At 33.0% G+C, this 19,844-nt stretch overlaps 1 long non-coding RNA gene across 1 annotated transcript; it reads right to left on the reverse strand.

The window, feature by feature from the left end:
* Positions 1-3,916: 3,916 nt before the first annotated feature.
* Positions 3,917-12,715, reverse strand: LOC142234224 (uncharacterized). Its single transcript, XR_012721589.1, has 2 exons — positions 12,530-12,715; positions 3,917-4,478 (listed from the first exon to the last, which is right to left on the reverse strand). It is a non-coding gene; the product is annotated as an uncharacterized LOC142234224 (long non-coding RNA).
* Between the last annotated feature and the right edge of the window lie 7,129 nt (positions 12,716-19,844).

Raw genomic sequence — 19,844 nt, forward strand, 5'->3', positions numbered from 1 at the left:
ATGGATTGCGAACAAACTTTTGGAAAAGATCGAACTACTACAATCGAATTACTTGATAAGCATCTTTAGTTCTCGATCGTTTTATATATATGGAGTAATTTTATTTCTACAGACAATTTTGTCAACATTTTATTTCTAACGAAAATTTTGTCAAAATTTTATTTCTGAAGAAAATTGATCTTAGTTTTTTTCTATAGAAAATTTTGTCATTTTATTTCTATAGAAAATTTTGTCAAAGTTGTATTTCTATAGAAAATTTTGTTAAAATTGTATTTATATAGAAAATTTTGTCAAAATTGTATTTCTATAGAAAATTTTGTCAACATTTTATTTCTAAAGAAAATTTTGTCAAAATTTTATTTCTATAGAAAAATTTTTCAAACTTTTGTTTCTATAGAAAATTTTGTCAAAATTTTATTCTATAGAAAATTTTGTCAAAATTTTATTTCTATGAAAAATTTTGTCAACATTTTATTTCTATAAAAAATTTTGTCAACATTTTATTTCTATAAAAATAACATTTTTATTTCTATAGAAAATTTTGTAAAAATTTTATTTCTATAAAAAAAAAATTTATTTCTATAGAAATTTTGTCAAAATATTATTTCTATAGAAAATTTTGTCAATATTTTATTTCTATAGAAAATATTGTCAAAATTTTATTTCCATAGAAAATTTTGTCAAAATTTTATTTCTATAGAAAATTTTGTCAAAATTCTAATTCTATAAAAAAAAATTTTGTCAAAATTTTATTTCTATATGTGTTTATTTGTAAACATTTTATTTGTAAACATTTTATTTCTATAGAAAATTTTGTCAAAATTCTAATTCTATAAAAAATTGTGTAAAAATTTTATTCCTATAGAAAATTTTGTCAAAACTTTATTTCAATAGAAAATTTTGTTAACATATTATTTCTAAAGAAAAGTTGTCAACATTTTATTTCTAAAGAAAATTTTGTCAAAATAACAAACATACAAACCGATTGTTCAAATTGTAATTTTAAAGCCTCCTGGATAAGCAAATTTCATCCGATCGAGTTGAAATTTGGTACGTGATGTCAATATATAGCCTCTAACCACCATACAAAAATTATCCATATCGGTCCATACCCAGCAAAAAATTTGGAAGTTCTTCTGAAGGCACAATTTCAAAAGCACTTCCAAAAATGTCCTCCCAAAGATGTTCTTTATTTTAACTACACAGGAAGTTCTTTTAATTCGATTTTTTATTACTCGCGTTTTTCATATTTTTAATGGGTAATTTTAAGTTTGTTTGTTTCAACTAGATTAAAAAAAAGGTAAGAATTCATAAAATGGAACACTTTATTAAAATGTTGTCGGTAAAAATGCTAAATCCATTCTAGAAAACTTGCGAATTTTTGAAAATATGTGAGGTCAAACGTTTCAGATGCATTAAAAATCATAAAAAAGTATAAAAATATTATTTATTTGTCAAAATATCGCAATTTTTTTTAATTCACATCCAAAACACTGAATTCAGATCACATCCTAAAAAGTGATTCAAATTCAGTGAAATGGTGAACATCTATCCTATGATAAGTCCATGTTAAATTCATCGCTTCTGCGCCAATTTTGCACCCCTTCCGCATCCAAAAATAATATTTTCACTACTTTTTTGGCGACGCTTTTTTTTTGCTGGGTAATTATATATAAACACCCTATAAACCGATCCCTTGATTTGATTTCCGGAACTTCCTGGAGGAGTAAATTTGATACGATCCAGTTGGAATTTAGTATATGGTGTTCGTATATGCCCTCTAACAACCTACCGCTAAATTCTGAATCCTCCGGAAGGAAACAAATTTTGCTGGGTAATTATATATAAACTCCCTATAAACCGATCCCTTGATTTGATTTCCGTAACTTTCTGGAGGAGTAAATTTGATACGATCCAGTTGAAATTTGGTATATTGTGTTCGTATATGCCGTCTAACAACCTACCGCTAAATTCTGGATCCTCCGGAAGGAAACAAATTCATACGATCCGCTTGAAATTTAGCTCTCTACTTACCGTGCGAAAATATTTTCAATAAATATGGCCAAATAGCGTATTTTTAGGATTTGCCCAAGACAACTTTCTCGGATGTAGACAAAAATTGAAAGAGGATACCGAGGTGCGCTTAAGGAAGAAACGTTTTCGGAAATAACTTCCACGATAGAGTGCATTCCATGGGTGTGGATAAAAAATTCAAACAACATTTGATTTAATCATTTTTTTTATGTATTTTCAAAATTATTATATTGATTATAGAGTATAAATAATAAACATGAATATCATTAGCTGCTATTGCTTATAGTTTTCTAAATTAATTTAACAATGTAAATCAGTAAATAATTAAGCTCAAAGTCTTTGATTATTTACTGATTTACATTGGACAATTAAAAAGATTAAATGAACACAAAAACAAAATTTATTAAATATATTATATAAGTTATAATAGAGATTAGAATAAAATAAAAATAAATACATGAACATTTCTAACATAACTTTACTCTTTCGAATGATAAACACAATAACAGTTGCCATAAATTATAAATAAAATTTGGTGAGCTTCACATTTCATTAGGTAGTACAGCAAAACTTGAGGTAATCATTTATTTATTGTATTATTATTTATTTACTTATAATTATATTACTTTTATATGGAATTTCTTATCTATTGTCCAATTATAATTATAATTGGATTTTTCTTTGGATTCTAGGCAAAATTTAATATGGAAATATTTTTTAATTGAATAAAAATGTTATTTGGGATAATTATTATTTTAATTAAAAACATATAATTTTTAATCATTTTTTTTAATTCTAATTTGATTAAAATCAGTATCAGTTAATTTTTTAATTGATTACGTTTTCAACTTCAATCAACTTTTTAATTGGAAATATTTTGGCGATAGGTTTTCTGTGTAGTAGACTTCCTAAAAGCCTTAACAATTAACCGATACAATTAATAAGTTCAGAAAAATTACAGTTGTTTAATTAAAATATTAATTATCCCATTTAAGATTCTAAAAAAAATGCAAAATATTTCCTTTTCAAAATGTAATTAGCAATTTTGTTGGTATTATTTTTATTGTATTTCTACACAGAAAAAAATGTTACCAAAATTTTTCCGATTAAAATTTCAAAATTAAAAACATTTATTATATCAATTAATTTTTTAATTGACTGCTGTGTTTGAAGAAATTTCATTTTTTTTTTTTGAGTATGTGCGATTATTTTTTTTTTTATGAAAAAAAAATAAGATACTTCCAATCCAAAAAGCTGAACCCTCCATGGCACTAACGCCAACTTAAAACTCTAATTTATTTCACGGAAACTATTTTTAGTTAAAATTTCTACTAAATAATACTATAATAATTTTGTGCGAACATTAATTACAAATGAAGTATAAAGATTTACTAAACTCATAAGATCACAAAATACTTCCGTTTCTTCCTTCAAAATATGAAATTTTCTCTAACAAGTAAAAAAAAAAATTATTTATAAGTTAATAAATTTGCCTAAAATTTGAATTACATTTTCCTTCCTGGGGGGTTCAAATAAAAAAAAAAAATAATTTGACTAAATAATAATAATAATATTAATAATAATAATAATAATAATAAAGTAAAAAATTTATATATATATATATATATATATATATATATATATATATATATATATATATATATATATATATATATATATATATATATATATATATATATATATATATATATATATATATATATATATATATATATATATATATATATATATATATATATATATATATATATATATAATTTTTTTTTTGTCAATAATAAAAAAATCTTAAATTTTGCATCACTTTAAAGATGGACTCAATTTTTCAAAAACAAACTAAGATTAGAACAGAGGTAATTATCAATTTTACTTGCGAGGTTATTGAAATTCTCGCTGAAAAGGCAGCATTATCCATTGCATTTTCATCATATGATTTGGTTGTGTATAATTCCCTTTCTTTAGTTGCAAAATCGTGTCTTCCATTGGACTCCTTATCATTTTCCTCAACATATCCAAATGACGAACTATTCGAAGTTTTTAATTTAATTTCAATATTAACGATATCATCTACATTGTTTCCTTTAAAATCATCGAAAACATATTCTGTGGTCTTTTGAATCGTATATATTGAATTCACGTTCGACTTCAAATTTACTCCGGAATATTTTCCATTAGGATATGGATTCACGACATCATTATTCTTTGGAATTGCAGCCTTGTTCTTTGTTTTCTTTGCACAATGTCCTGTGGGATTTACGGAGTCACAATTCTTCATTATCCGCAATTTTGCAATCGAATTTGCCAATGGAAATAAGAAGGCAAGCGTTGTTAAAACGTATATGTGGTAAATCTGCATCTTGGGCTATATACTAAATATATAGTTCAAGGCAATCAATATCGGGAATGAGATTTATTGGTGCAGTGAACTGTAAAGATAAAAACAATATTTATTAAAGGGTGATACGGTTAAAATTTGGTCAATATAAACTAGACGTAGTTCTTTCAATTTTGCATTTAAAAAACCTGAACACCCCTCACTTTGAAGGTGTGTGTGTAGAATGTTGCTCCTATTTTGATTTTGGAATTCACTCTACAGTTGTCAAAATGCCGTCCAAGCAAGAAGAGCAGCGTATCAAAATTTTGCTCGCGCATCGCGAAAATCCGAGCTACTGGCACGCAAAGCTGGCAAAATCGCTAAAAGTTGCCAAATCAACCGTTACAAATGTAATTAAAGTGTTGGGGAACGAAATAAATTTCCATAAAGGGGAAAATGTAATATTTTTTGTTGTTGCCTAAAATTTAACATTGTTTCATTAAGAAAATTAAATTTTTCATTTAAAAAATAAAAACGAAAAACAACTAAAAGTTTACAAACATGTATTAAACTAATCTCGTAAATGCAACATTTGGTATGACGCAAGCCAATTTCCTATCTTCCTCAAGTTTATTGTCTTTGGATCTGACCACGAGCTGAAAGCGTACACGCAAAAAAATAATTCTTTCCTCCCAAACGAAATTTTAGACAAACAAAGTTCGTTTCTCATTTGCTTTTCGCTGTAAGGAAGTGTATTTGGAAGAAAAGTATATACTTTTTGTGATAAACGTTTATTCTTTTCCAGGATGTAAAAACAATTTCATAAAGACTAGCTCAAAAAAAAACATTATTTTCTTGCTAATAGCATTGTCCCTCACATCTTTCTCACATCCACGAGGATTTTTAGTTCTTAACACCTTTTCCTGTAATACCAACAATGTAGAAGAAATTATACGATTTTATACATTTTTAAAATTTTTTTTACCTTTCGCCTGGACGGAGAATCGAACCGCGGACCATGCACATTGTAAGCCAACACACTAACCACTGAGCTATGTACCTGTTATGGTCATCAATAAATAAATAACCATATAAGTTATATTTATATAGCATAGCTTGCGGCGCCCACGAACCGAATAAACAAAGTTTATTTAACAGAAACAAACATTTAGTTTGGCACCGTGGAGCAGTGGTAGCTACGTCCGACTCTCATGCCAAGGGACGTGGGTTCGATCCCTGCTTCGGCCAAAGTTTTTTTTTTTTGCTTTTGTTTTTTTTTACATATATTCCAGATATATTCGGAAGATTCCGAAAAAATGTTCAACATTACATTGTAGTATATTAAATTTTGAACTGTAAAATGTGTCTTATTAAAGACCTAAAGTCAGAAAAGAACAGTGTTTGATATAAACGAAATGGACTGTGTTGTTATTTCAAAAATAACTTTTTTTATTGAAAAAATAAAAATTTTGTAACAAACGAATTTTTTTGGTGATAAAAGTTTAAAATTTTCGAAACAATTCAAAAAACTCTAACAAAAGAAAAACGTTTTCGGTACACGTTTTCCAAACGTTTTTTTTCTTTGCGTGTATAATATAAAAATGAATGAAATCGTAATAAACTTTTGCAACAACAACAGCACTCAACGTTTTCTACACCCAGTGTATGGTAGAGAGTGAGTGTTGCAGTGTTGTTGTTGCTAAAGATCATTTCTCCTTTGCTTTGCCCTTGACCAACATAAAGAGAAGCAAGATGTTAGTTGGTCGTTGACTTTCGTAACATTCGGCGACATTGCAACCAAAGACAATACATTTAGAAGATGGGAAATTGGCTGCTGAGAACATCAAACCATTGACGGCGCTAGTTCAAACCATTTTCCGTGTTACTTTCATACTCGAACCAAACGCGAATACGACAAGTATTGACATAGCCTTAAACGGGAAAACGTATTTTTTTTGTTGCCTAAAATTGAACATTGTTTCATAAAGAAAATTAAGTTTTTCATTAAAAAACACGTAACGAAAGTCTAAAGTCGGGCGGGGCCGACTATATTATACCCTGCACCACTTTGTAGATGTAAATTTTCGATACCATATCACATCCGTCATATGTGTTGGGGGCTATATATAAAGGTTTGTCCCAAATACATACATTTAACAAGTAAGGAAAGTCTAAAGTCGGGCGGGGCCGACTATATTATACCCTGCACCACTTTGTAGATCTAAATTTTCGGTACCATATCACATCCGTCAAATGTGTTGGGGGCTATATATAAAAGTTTGTCCCAAATACATACATTTAAATATCACTCGATTTGGACAGAATTTGATAGACTTCTACAATATCTATAGACACAAACTTTAAGTTGGCTAATGCACTAGGGTGGAACACAATTTTAGTAAAAAAATATGGGAAACATTTAAATCTGAAGCAATTTTAAGGAAACTTCGCAAAAGTTTATTTATGATTTATCGCTCGATATATATGTATTAGAAGTTTAGGAAAATTAGAGTCATTTTTACAACTTTTCGACTAAGCAGTGGCGATTTTACAAGGAAAATGTTGGTCGAAATCAGAAAAACATATATATGGGAGCTAAATCTAAATCAGAACCGACGTCAACCAAATTTGGCACGCATAGCTACAATGCTAATTCTACTCCCTGTGCAAAATTTCAACTAAATCGGAGTTAAAAATTGGCCTCTGTGGTCATATGAGTGTAAATCGGGCGAAAGCTATATATGGGAGCTATATCTAAATCTGAACCGATTTCAACCAAATTTGGCACGTATAGCTACAATGCGAATTCTTCTCCCTGTGCAAAATTTCAACTAAATCGGAGTTAAAAATTGGCCTCTGTGGTCATATGAGTGTAGATCGGGCGAAAGCTATATATGGGAGCTATATCTAAATCTGAACCGATTTCAACCAAATTTGGCACGCATAGCTACAATGCTGATTATACTCCCTGTGCAAAATTTACAACGAAATCGGAGCAAAAAATTTGCCTCTGTGGTCATTTGAGTGTAAATCGGGCGAAAGCTATATATGGGAGCTATATCTAAATCTGAACCGATTTCAACCAAATTTGCACGTATAGCTACAATGCGAATTCTTCTCCCTGTGCAAAATTTCAACTAAATCGGAGTTAAAAATTGGCCTCTGTGGTCATATGAGTGTAGATCGGGCGAAAGCTATATATGGGAGCTATATCTAAATCTGAACCGATTTCAACCAAATTTGGCACGCATAGCTACAATGCTGATTATACTCCCTGTGCAAAATTTCAACGAAATCGGAGCAAAAAATTGGCCTCTGTGGGCAAATGAGTGTAAATCGGGCGAAAGCTATATATGGGAGCTATATCTAAATCTGAACCGATTTGGCTGATATTTTGCAAGGTTTTCGAGACTTATAAAATATTCTGATGTACGGAATTTGAGGAAGATCGGTTAATATACACGCCAATCAATAGGGATCGTCTTTGAGCCGAAACAGGACCCTATACCAAATTTTAGGACAATCGGACTAAAACTGCGAGTTGTACTTTGCACACAAAAATACATCAACAGACAGACAGACGGACAGACAGACGGACATCGCTAAATCGACTCAGAATTTAATTCTAAGACGATCGGTATACTAAACGATGGGTCTCAGACTTTTCCTTCTTGGCGTTACATACAAATGCACAAACTTATTATACCCTGTACCACAGTAGTGGTGAAGGGTATAAATATCACTCGATTTGGACAGAATTTGATAGACTTTTACAAAATCTACAGACTCAAAATTTAAGTTGGCTAGTGCACTAGGGTGGAACACAATTTTAGTAAAAAAAAATATGGGAAACATTTAAATCTGAAGCATTTTTAAGGAAACTTCGCACAAGTTTATTTATGATTTATCGCTCGAAATATATGTATTAGAAGTTTAGGAAAATTAGAGTCATTTTTACAACTTTTCGACTAAGCAGTGGCGATTTAACAAGGAAAATGTTGGTATTTTGACAATTTTCGTCGAAATCAGAAAAACAAATATATGGGAGCTATATCTAAATCTGAACCGATTTCAATCAAATTTGGCACACATGACTATATTACTAATTGTACTCCTAGTGCAAAATTTCAACCAAATTGGGCCAAAACTCTGGCGTCTGGGGCCATATAAGTCCATATCGGGCGAAAAATATATATGGAAGCTATATCTAAATCTGAACCGATTTCAGTCAAATTTGGCACACATGACTATACTACCAATTGTACTCCTTGTGCAAAATTTCAAGCTAATCGGGATAAAACTCTGGCTTCTGGGTCCATATAAGTGCATATCGGGCGAAAGATATATATGGGAGCTATATCTAAATCTGAATCGATTTCAACCAAATTTGGCACGCATAGCTACAATGCTGTGCAAAATTTCAACCAAATTGAGACAAAACTCTGGCTTTTAGGACCATATTAGTCCATATCGGGCGAAAGATATATATGGGAGCTATATCTAAATCTGAACCGATTTCAATCAACTTTTGCACACTTGACTATACTACTAATTTTACTCCTAGTGCAAAATATCAACCAAATTCGGCCAAAAACCTGGCTTCTGGCGCCATATAAGACCATATCGGGCGAAAGCTATATATGGGAGATATATCCAAATCTGAACCGATTTCAACCAAATTTTGCACGCATAGCTAAAATGCTAATTCTACTCCCTATGCAAAATTTCAACTAAATCGGAGCAATAAATTGGCCTCTGTGGGCAAATGAGTGTAAATCGGGCGAATGCTATATATGGGAGCTATATCTAAATCTGAACCGATTTGGCTGATATTTTGCAAGTTTTTCGAGACTCATAAAATATTCGGGTGTACGGAATTTGAGGAAGATCGGTTGATATACACGCCAATTATGGCCAGATCGGTGAAAAATATATATGGCAGCTATATCTAAATCTGGACCGATTTTTTCCAAAATCAATAGGGATCGTCTTTGAGCCGAAACAGGATCCTATACCAAATTTTAGGACAATCGGACTAAAACTGCGAGCTGTACTTTGCACATAAAAATACATCAACAGACAGACAGACAGACGGACAGACATCGCTAAATCGACTCAGAATTTAATTCTAAGCCGATCCGTATACTAAAAGGTTGGTCTATGATTACTCCTTCTTGACGTTACATACAAATGCACAAACTTATTATACCTTGTACCACAGTAGTGGTGAAGGGTATAAAAATTCTACCGGATACCTTGAGATTGCTATTGTAGAAGACTCCTGAAATCGAATCTATGGATCGGTTTATATGGGGATTATGGATTTCTTCAACTTCTGCATGGTTATTAGAAGGCTTGTAAATACTAATATCACGTATCAAATTTCAACCGGATCGTATAAAATGTACTTCTCCAAGAGGCCCCGAAAGCCAAGTTTGCAGAGTGGTCCGATATGGCCAATTTATAATACTATCGACCTACATAAATAACAATAACCACATTTCAAACGGATAGTTTTTCTTTTGTATGGAAATTGTTGTAATTTCAACAAACAGACTGACATCGCTAGATCGAATCTGGCTTTCACAACGACTAAGAATATATTAATGGAGAATGGAAAAATGTTAGTGATATTTTTATACCCACCACCATAGAATGGTGACGGGGGTATAATAAGTTTGTCATTCCGTTTGTAACGCATCGAAATATCGATTTCCGACTATATAAAGTATATATATTCTTGATCAGGGAGAAATTCTAAGACGATATAACGATGTCCGTCTGTCCGTCTGTCTGTCTGTCTGTCTGTCTGTCTGTTGTAATCACGCTACAGTCTTCAATAATGAAGCAATCGTGCTGAAATTTTGCACAAACTCGTCTTTTGTCTGCAGGCAGGTCAAGTTCGAAGATGGGCTGTATCGGTCCAGGTTTTGATATAGTCCCCATATAAACCGACCTCCCGATTTGGGGTCTTGGGCTTATAGAAACCGTAGTTTTTATCAAATTTGCCTGAAATTTGAAATCTGGAGGTATTTTGTGACCGTAAAGGTGTGCCAAAAATGGTGAGTATCGGTCCACGTTTTGGCATAGCCCCCATATAGACCGATCTCCCGATTTTACTTCTTGGGCTTATAGAAACCGCAGTTTTTATTCAATTTACCTGAAATTGGAAATCTAGAGGTATTGTCGGACCACAAATACGTGTGCCGAAAATTGTGAGTATTGGTCCATATTTTGGTATAGCCCCCATATAGACCCATCTCCCGATTTTACTTCTTTGGCTTATAGAAATCGCAGTTTTTATTCAATTTACCGGAAATTGGAAATCTAGAGGTATTGTAGGACCACAAATACGTGTGCCAAAAATTGTGAGTATCGGTCCATATTTTGGTATAGCCCCCATATAGACCGATCTCCCGATTTTACTTCTTGGGCTTATAGAAACCGCAGTTTTTATTCAATTTACCTGAAAATGGAAATCTAGAGGTATTGTAGGACCACAAATACGTGTGCCAAAAATTGTGAGTATCGGTCCATATTTTGGTATAGCCCCCATAAAGACCCATCTCCCGATTTTACTTCTTTGGCTTATAGAAATCGCAGTTTTTATTCAATTTACCGGAAATTGGAAATCTAGAGGTATTGTAGGACCACAAATACGTGTGCCAAAAATTGTGAGTATCGGTCCATGTTTTGGTATGTTCCCCATATAAAACGACCTCCCGATTTGGGGTCTTGGGCTTATAGAAACCTTATTTTTTATCCAATTTGTCTGAAATTGGAAATCTAGAGGTATTTTAGGACCATAAAGAAGTGTGCCGAAAATGGTGAGGATCGGTCCATATTTTGGTATAGCCCCCATATAGACCGATTTTCCGATTTTACTTCTTGGGCTTCTAGAATCCGAAGTTTTTATCCTATTTGCCTGAAATTGTAAATATTCTGGTATTTTAGGCTCACAAAAACGTGTATCGGATTAGGTTTTTAAAGGTCCATTTGGTAATGCCTCCATATAGACCGACTTCACTTCTTGAGGGTGTAGAAGGCGCACTGATTATGAAAATTGCTTGAAACTCAATGTAAAATTTCCAGATTTTACTTCTACAGATTTAAGATTTCAAATCAAGACGTTATTTTATAATTTTCTTGCACACTTAAAGAGATGTTAATGGTTCCTCTAAAACTCAAACAAAAATGGTTCTTATAAATCCAGAATCTGATATAGTCCTCATGGATGAAATCTTTAAATTTATCTTCGGGAAGTGTCCTCAAGTCCTCAAGCCCTCCTGAAATTTCAAAGGAAACCCTAATATTTGGTTCATGGTGGTGGGTATTTAAGATTCGGCCCGGCCGAACTTACTGCTGTATATACTTGTTTTGTGTATGTTGTGTATGGAAAAATTTTAGTAATACTTTTTTCTGTGTATGCTTTTATGCTAACTCCTAATGCAAACTGTTTTCAATGTTAAATGCTAATGGAGAAAGCAACAGAATTTCCTTCCCAGTTCTTATCACACAAAAGTTGCTGCACTCAATAATTCACAGACTAATAACCCGATAGCTGTCAAATGTATACACGTGCTTGGTCTAAATAAGAATCATTGTAATTAAATCCGGTAGATACGGAAACGTAATTTATGGAATTGTACCATCATTTTCACTGTCTTTATGAAATGTAGGAACCTAACCTTAGACAATAACAAATCTTTCGATTCACACATTTTAAGACCAACAATATTGGGCAAGGGAGATTCCCTCCCTATTAAGACATACATATATGTAAGAATCGCTTCAATTCTGTAGAGTTTGTGCCTGATGAAATTCCTGTCGACCTAATCTCACATGGCCAGACAATAAAAAAATCTCACATATATCAATATCAAATGTATTGGGTAAGGAAAGGTTTTCGCTCGTCAGCCAAATATCAAAACATTTACCGTGTACGGTTGTAGTTGTATTGTACCAGCTTCATAGTTATATAAGTGACTGAGAACCCATCTAATTCCGTAGAGTTTAAGCATGGTGAAATATGTGTCATTCATATGCCCGTTGTTTTTATTAGCATATCATCGCCCCCTCATAACCAATAATGAATTGAGTTGTTTTTTTTATCAAAATAAACAAAAATATAAAAGATAATCTAAAAAATTGTTTCATGCTTACCTGGTCAATAAAAATATACAGGAATCAACAAATAAAACAAAAAGAATGAAATATTTAATAACAATGCATGTGATTCAATCCGATTACAAAAAACACACAATATTTTCGCGTAAACGTCTTAACACTGATCCTTTACCAACGCAACTGAGTGATAATGAAAGAAGACGAATCGAATACATGCAGAGAGTGACGTATTCAACCGATAAATAAATATTAACAATTTCGCTCCGAATCCAGTGTTATCATGGTTGCATTTACATTTAAGGTAGCGACTTAAATCAGCTGATTTGAAACGACAGTTTTTCATACAGGGTTGCATGGAGAAAATTGTTATACCCTGAGCCACACTGTGGAACAGGGTATTATAAGTTAGTGCATATGTTTGTAACACCCAGAAGGAGACGAGATAGACACATGTTGTATTTGGCAATAATGCTCAGGGTGGGTCCCTGAGTCGATGTAACCATGTCCGTCTGTCCGTCTGTCTGTGAACACATTTTTGTGATCAAAGTCTAGGTCGCAATTTAAGTCCAATCACCTTCAAATTTGGCACATGTTCCTAATTTGGGTCAGAATAGAACCCTATTGATTTTGGAAGAAATCGGTTCAGATTTAGATATAGCTCCCATATATAGCTTTCGCCCGATTTACACTCATATGACCACTGTGGCCAATTTTTAACTCTGATGTAGTTGAAATTTGGCACAGGGAGTAGAATTAGCATTGTAGCTATGCGTGCCCAATTTGGTTGAAATCGGTTCAGATTTAGATATAGCTCCCATATATAGCTTTCGCCCGATTTACACTCATATGACCACAGAGGCCAATTTTTAACTCCGATTTAGTTGAAATTTGGCACAGGGAGTAGAATTAGCATTGTAGCTGTGCGTGCCCAATTTGGTTGAAATCGGTTCAGATTTAGATATAGCTCCCATATATAGCTTTCGCCCGATTTACACTCATATGACCACAGAGGCCAATTTTTAGCTCCGATTTAGTTTAAATTTTGCACAGGGAGTAGAATTTGCATTGTAGCTATGCGTGCCAAATTTGGTTCAAATCGGTTCAGATTTCGATATAATTCCCATATATAGCTTTCGCCCGATTTACACTCATATGACCACAGAGGCCAATTTTTAACTCCGATTTAGTTGAAATTTGGCACAGGGAGTAGAATTAGCATTGTAGCTATGCGTGCCAAATTTGGTTGAAATCGGTTCAGATTTAGATATAGCTCCCATATATGGCTTTCGCCCGATTTACACTCATATGACCACAGAGGCCAATTTTTAGCTCCGATTTAGTTGAAATTTGGCACAGGGAGTAGAATTTGCATTGTAGCTATGCGTGCCAAATTTGGTTCAAATCGGTTCAGATTTCGATATAGCTCCCATATATAGCTTTCGCCCGATTTACACTCATATTACCACAGAGGCCAATTTTTAACTCCGATTTAGTTGAAATTTGGCACAGGGAGTAGAATTAGCATTGTAGCTATGCGTGCCAAATTTGGTTGAAATCGGTTCAGATTTAGATATAGCTCCCATATATAGCTTTCGCCCGATTTACACTCATATGACCACAGAAGCCATTTTTTAACTCCGATTTAGTTGAAATTTGGCACAGGGAGTAGAATTAGCATTGTATCTATGCGTGTCAAATTTGGTTGAAATCGGTTCAGATTTAGATATAGCTCCCATATATAGCTTTCGCCCGATTTACACTCATATTACCACAGAGGCCAATTTTTAACTCCGATTTAGTTGAAATTTGGCACAGGGAGTAGAATTAGCATTGTAGCTATGTGTGCCAAATTTGGTTGAAATCGGTTCAGATTTAGATATAGCTCCCATATATAGCTTTCGCCCGATATGGACTTATTGACCCCAGAAGCCAGAGTTTTGGCCCAATTTGGTTTAAATTTTTCACTAGGAGTACAAATAGTAATATAGTCATGTGTGCCAAATTTGATTGAAATCGGTTCAGATTTAGATATAGCTCCCATATATATGTTTTTCTGATTTCAACAAAAATGGTCAAAATACCAACATTTTCCTTGTTAAATCGCCAGTGCTTAGTCGAAAAGTTGTAAAAATGACTCTAATTTTCCTAAAATTCTAATACAAATTTATCGAGCGATAAATCATAAATAAACTTTTGCGAAGTTTCCTTAAAATTGCTTCAGATTTAAATGTTTTCCATATTTATACCCTTCACCACTACTGTGTTACAGGGTATAATAAGTTTGTGCATTTGTATGTAACGTCAAGAAATAGTGGTCATAGACCCATCTTTTAGTATACCAATCGGCTTAGAATTAAATCCTGAGTCGATTTTGCGATGTCCGTCTGTCTGTCTGTCCGTTCGTCTGTCTGTATATGTAATTTTGGCAACAAAGTACAACTCGCAATTTCAGTCCGATCGTCCTCAAATTTGGCATAGGGCCGTTTCTTGGGACAGAGACAATCGCTATTGGTTTTGGAAAAAATCGGTTCATATTTAGATATAGCTGACATATATATTTATCCCCGATTTGGTCATAGTTAGCGTGTTTATCAACCGATTTTCTTGAAATACCGTACATCCAAATATTTTATGAATCTCGTAAATCTTGCAAAATATAAGCCAAATCGGTTCAGATTTAGATATAGCTCCCATATATATCTTTCGTCCGATTTAGACTCATATGACCACAGAGGCCAAAGTTTACTACCGATCTTCGTGAAATTTTGCACAGAGGGTAGAATTGACATTCTACCAATGCTTGTTAGATTTGATTGAAATCGGTTAAAATTTAGATATAGCTCCCATATATATCTTTCGTCCGATTTGAAGTTATATGGCCACAAAAGCCAGAGTTTTGCCGTGGGTACGTTTAATAGTATCGTTAAGTGTGTCAAATTTTGTTAAAATCTGTTCAGATTTAGATATAGCTCACATATATCTTTCGCCCGATTTGGACTTATATGGTCTCAAAAGCCAGAGTTTTGCCCAGACTTACTTGAAATTTTGCACAAGCGGTAATTTTAACGATACTATTGTATGTGCCAAATATGGTCAAAATCTATTCAGATTTAGATATAGCTCCCATATATATCTTTCGTCCAATTTGAACTTAAATGGCCTCAAAATCCAGGGTTTTGCCGTGATTTGCTTCAAATTTCGCACAAGGAGTACGTTTGGTAGTATCGGTAATTGTGCCAAATTTGGTTGAAATCGGTTCAGATTTAGATATGGCTCCCATATATATCTTCCGTCCGATTTGCACTCATATGACCAGGGGGCCAAAGTTATACTCCCATTTACGTGAAATTTCGCATAGATAGCAGAATTATTTTTCTAACTATACATGTCAAATTTATATACGTACACCAGAGTTGGGGAAATATGGTAGACTGTTACACATTTGAGACCCATTTTCAATGGAAGTTTCCTCCAATTAACTGGATGGCGTTAGCCGATTTAAATTTTAATTCTAGAGATTTTGTAGAAGTAAAAAAATTGTGTCCTTTATATATGTAGCTTCCAGCAAATGTGAAGTAGTTGAGATGGTAACACAATTTTTGGCCTACATAGGGGTGAAGGGTATAATATAGTCGGCTCCGCCCGAATTTAGACCTTACTTATTTTTTTTTACTAAAATTGTGTTCCACCCTACACGGTTGAAAAAGACTGTTTTTCATATGTTTGGCTATAAACATTATATGTTTGGAACACACATTTGTAAACACAATATTTTTGAGTGCAAGCATATAATGTTCATAAACTAGCATAACATGTTTGGGACATATATGTTAATATGTTAGAACATATTATGTTTGGGACATAAAATGTTTGTAAATATAATATGCTTGGATGCAAACATATATTAATTTAGAAATAGCCTATAAACATATATGTGTTTAGTAGCTTGGAGCGCTATTTAACAGGGAGCGATATTGAATTAAGTTGGTGGTTGTTGCTTGTTATTACAAAATTAACATTTTATTTTTCCTTGGGCAATTGATCAGCTACTTCTTTGATCCTTACAAACTGTGTGGTCCGCTGTTCGAATCCCCGTCCGGCAAAAGGTAAAATTAAAATAAATAAATCATAAAATTGAATAATTTCTTCTACAATGTTTGTATTACAGAAAAATGTGCTAAGAACTAAAAAATCTCGTGGAAGTGAGAAAGATGTCGGGGAATATACAATTGGGCAGAAACAAAATTTTGAGCATTCAGGTCGAAAACCTATGTTGTTAGCACCTATATTACCTGTTTATTTTCATAATTCATTATGATTGTAAATATATAAATAAATAAAAAAATTTTGAGCACAATATTGTTTGGGAGAATTTTTTTAAGCATATAATATTTTTGGGTGCAAAATGCTTCCAAAAATATTATATGTTCACATAATAACATATTGTTTTTTGGAAGACAACATTATTGAATTTGGATGCAAAAATACAAAATGTTTGGAAATTGACTACCCAAACATATATTGTTTAGACCAATATGCTTTCAAACATATTATATATTGGAAGAGATCAAACATATAAATGTTTGGGCAATAGCCAAAAATGTATATGCTTGAAGCAAAATATGTTTGGGAGTATATGTTACAGAAGCGACTTTTTGTGAGCGTGTAGTGCATTAGCCAACTTAAATTTTGAGTCTATAGATTTTGTAAAAGTCTATCAAATTCTGTCCAAATCGAGTGATATTTAAATGTATGTATTTGGGACAAACCTTTATCTATAGCCCCCAACATATTTGACGAATGTGATATGGTATCGAAAATTTAGATCTATAAAGTGGTGCAGGGTATAATATAGTCGGCCCCTCCCGACTTTAGACTTTCCTTACTTGTTTTAAATAATTTTGCTTTTTTTACTTTATTCAACCTTACATTAGACGTCACTGAAACGATATCAAATACATTCCAGTACCATCGGAAAATTCAGTTGATAATTAAAAAAGAAAACAACAACAAATTTGCATATTTGGGAACAAAATTACTTAACATAAATGGGAACATAAAATATCAATCGGGAGAATTATGAATCACAAGGCCACACAACCTAAGGCTGATGACAGATTGCAAGCGAGAATCGTTGCTATGAAATGGCGCTATACGCTGCTATAAACCTCTGTGTGTGCTTTGTTATGGTTAGCGCAAAAGCTGTCAGAGTAAATACTTAGCTATAGCTAATATATAAGCGAGACGGCGCTAGTTGGAGCGACAAAGCGTGCTGTGCAATGATTTATAGTAAGAACTCGCTTTGCTTCTGTTTGATTTTCTTTTTGTATTTTTATACATTCCACCATAGGATATATAGGGGGTATATTAAGTTTGTCATTCCGTTTGTAACACATCGAAATATTGCTCTAAGACCCCATAAAGTATATAAATTCTGGGTCGTGGTGAAATTCTGAGTCGACCGAAGTACGTCCGTCCGTCTGTTGAAATCATTCTAACTTCCGAACGAAACAAGCTATCGACTTGAAACTTTGCACAAGTAGTTGCTATTGATGTAGGTCGGATAGTATTGCAAATGGGCCATATCGGACCACTTTTACGTATAGCCCCCATATAAACGGATCCCCAGATTTGGCTTGCGCAGCATATTTCATCCGATCTGGCTGTAATTTGGTACATAGTGTTGGTATATTTGCTCAAAGAGAAGCAAATTTCATCCGATCCTGCTAAAATGTACATGGTATTAATATATGGTATCTAACAACCATGCAAAAATTGGTCCATATCGGTTCAGAATTATATATAGCTCCCATATAAACCGATCGCAGATTTGAATTGCGGAGCCTCAAAGAGAAGCAAATTTCATCCGATACGGTTGAAATTTGGTACGATGAGTTAGTATATGGTATCTAACAACCATGCAAAAATTTGTCCATATCGGTTCATAATTATATATAGCTCCCATATAAACCGATCCGCAGATTTTACCTCCGGGGCCGGAAATCTGGAGGTGTTTTAGACCCATAAAGAAGTGTGCCAAAAATGGTGAGTATCGGTTTATGTTTTGGTATAGCCCCCATATAGACCGATCTCCCGATTTTACTTTTTGGGCTTCTAGAATCCGTAGTTTTTATCCAATTTGCCTGAAAGTGGAAATCTAGAGGTATTTTATGGTTTTGGTATAGCTAGGGTTTCCATATGGATAATTTTCAAAAGAGAACTTTCGCTTTAAAAAAAGAGAACATTTTAACTAAAAAAGAGTTTACAATAAAAAAAATTTATTAAATAATTAATAATTTTATTGATGCTAAAATTAAAATAATAATAGTTTGTAATGATAGAAACATCAAAATAAATATAAAATAAAACAATAAAAAAACAAAAGGAATCACATTTTCTTAATTTTTATTTCTAATTTTTCACATTTCACATTTTCTTAATTTTTATTTCTAATTTTTACGCCGTACTTCGAAACGTCGCAATTATGTTCCGGCATTTAATTTGTCAACAGATTTAACCGAGTAAACAATTAGTGGCGAACAATTGTGGCGAATTCCTACTAAATAAATAAAATTCCATCAATCTAGGATTTTTTGAAATAGAGTACATAAAGAGCACTGTTGGACATAAAAATACGGCACCAAAAAAAGAGAGTGAACAAAAAGATACGAACACAAAAAGAGAACATGTTCTCTTTAAAAGAGATGTAATGGACAGCCTAGGTATAGCCCCCATATAGACCGATTTCCCGATTTTACTTTTTGGGCTTCTAGAATCTGTAGTTTTTATCAAATTTGCCTGAAAGTGGAAATCTAGAGGTATTTTATGACCATAAAGAGGTGTGCCAAAAATGGTGAGTATCGGTTTATGTTTTGGTATAGCCCCCATATAGACGGATCTCCCGAGTTTACTTCTTGGGCTTATAGAAACCGTAGCTTTTATCCAATTTGCCTGAAATTTGAAATCTAAAAGTATTTTAGGACCATAAAGAGGTGTGCCGAAAATGGTGAGTATCAGTCCATGTTTTGATATAGCCCCCATATATACAGATCTTCTGATTTTACTTCTTGGGCTTCTAGAATCCGTAGTTTTTTTTTCCAATTTGCCCGAAATTAGAAATCTAGAGGTAATTTAAGACCATAAAGAGGTGTAACGGAAATGGTGAGTATCGGTCTATGTTTTGATATATCCCCCATACATACCGATCTCCCGATTTTACTTCTTGTGCTTGTAGAAACCGCAGCTTTTATCCAATATCGGTCCAAATTTTGATACAGCCTCCATATGGCGTGTATCAGTCCATGTTTTGGTATATATACCACCATTTAGACCGATATCTTCTTGGGCTTGT

Source organism: Haematobia irritans, chromosome 4 (genome assembly GCF_050003625.1).
Source record: "Haematobia irritans isolate KBUSLIRL chromosome 4, ASM5000362v1, whole genome shotgun sequence".
Taxonomy (NCBI): Eukaryota; Metazoa; Arthropoda; class Insecta; order Diptera; family Muscidae; genus Haematobia; species Haematobia irritans.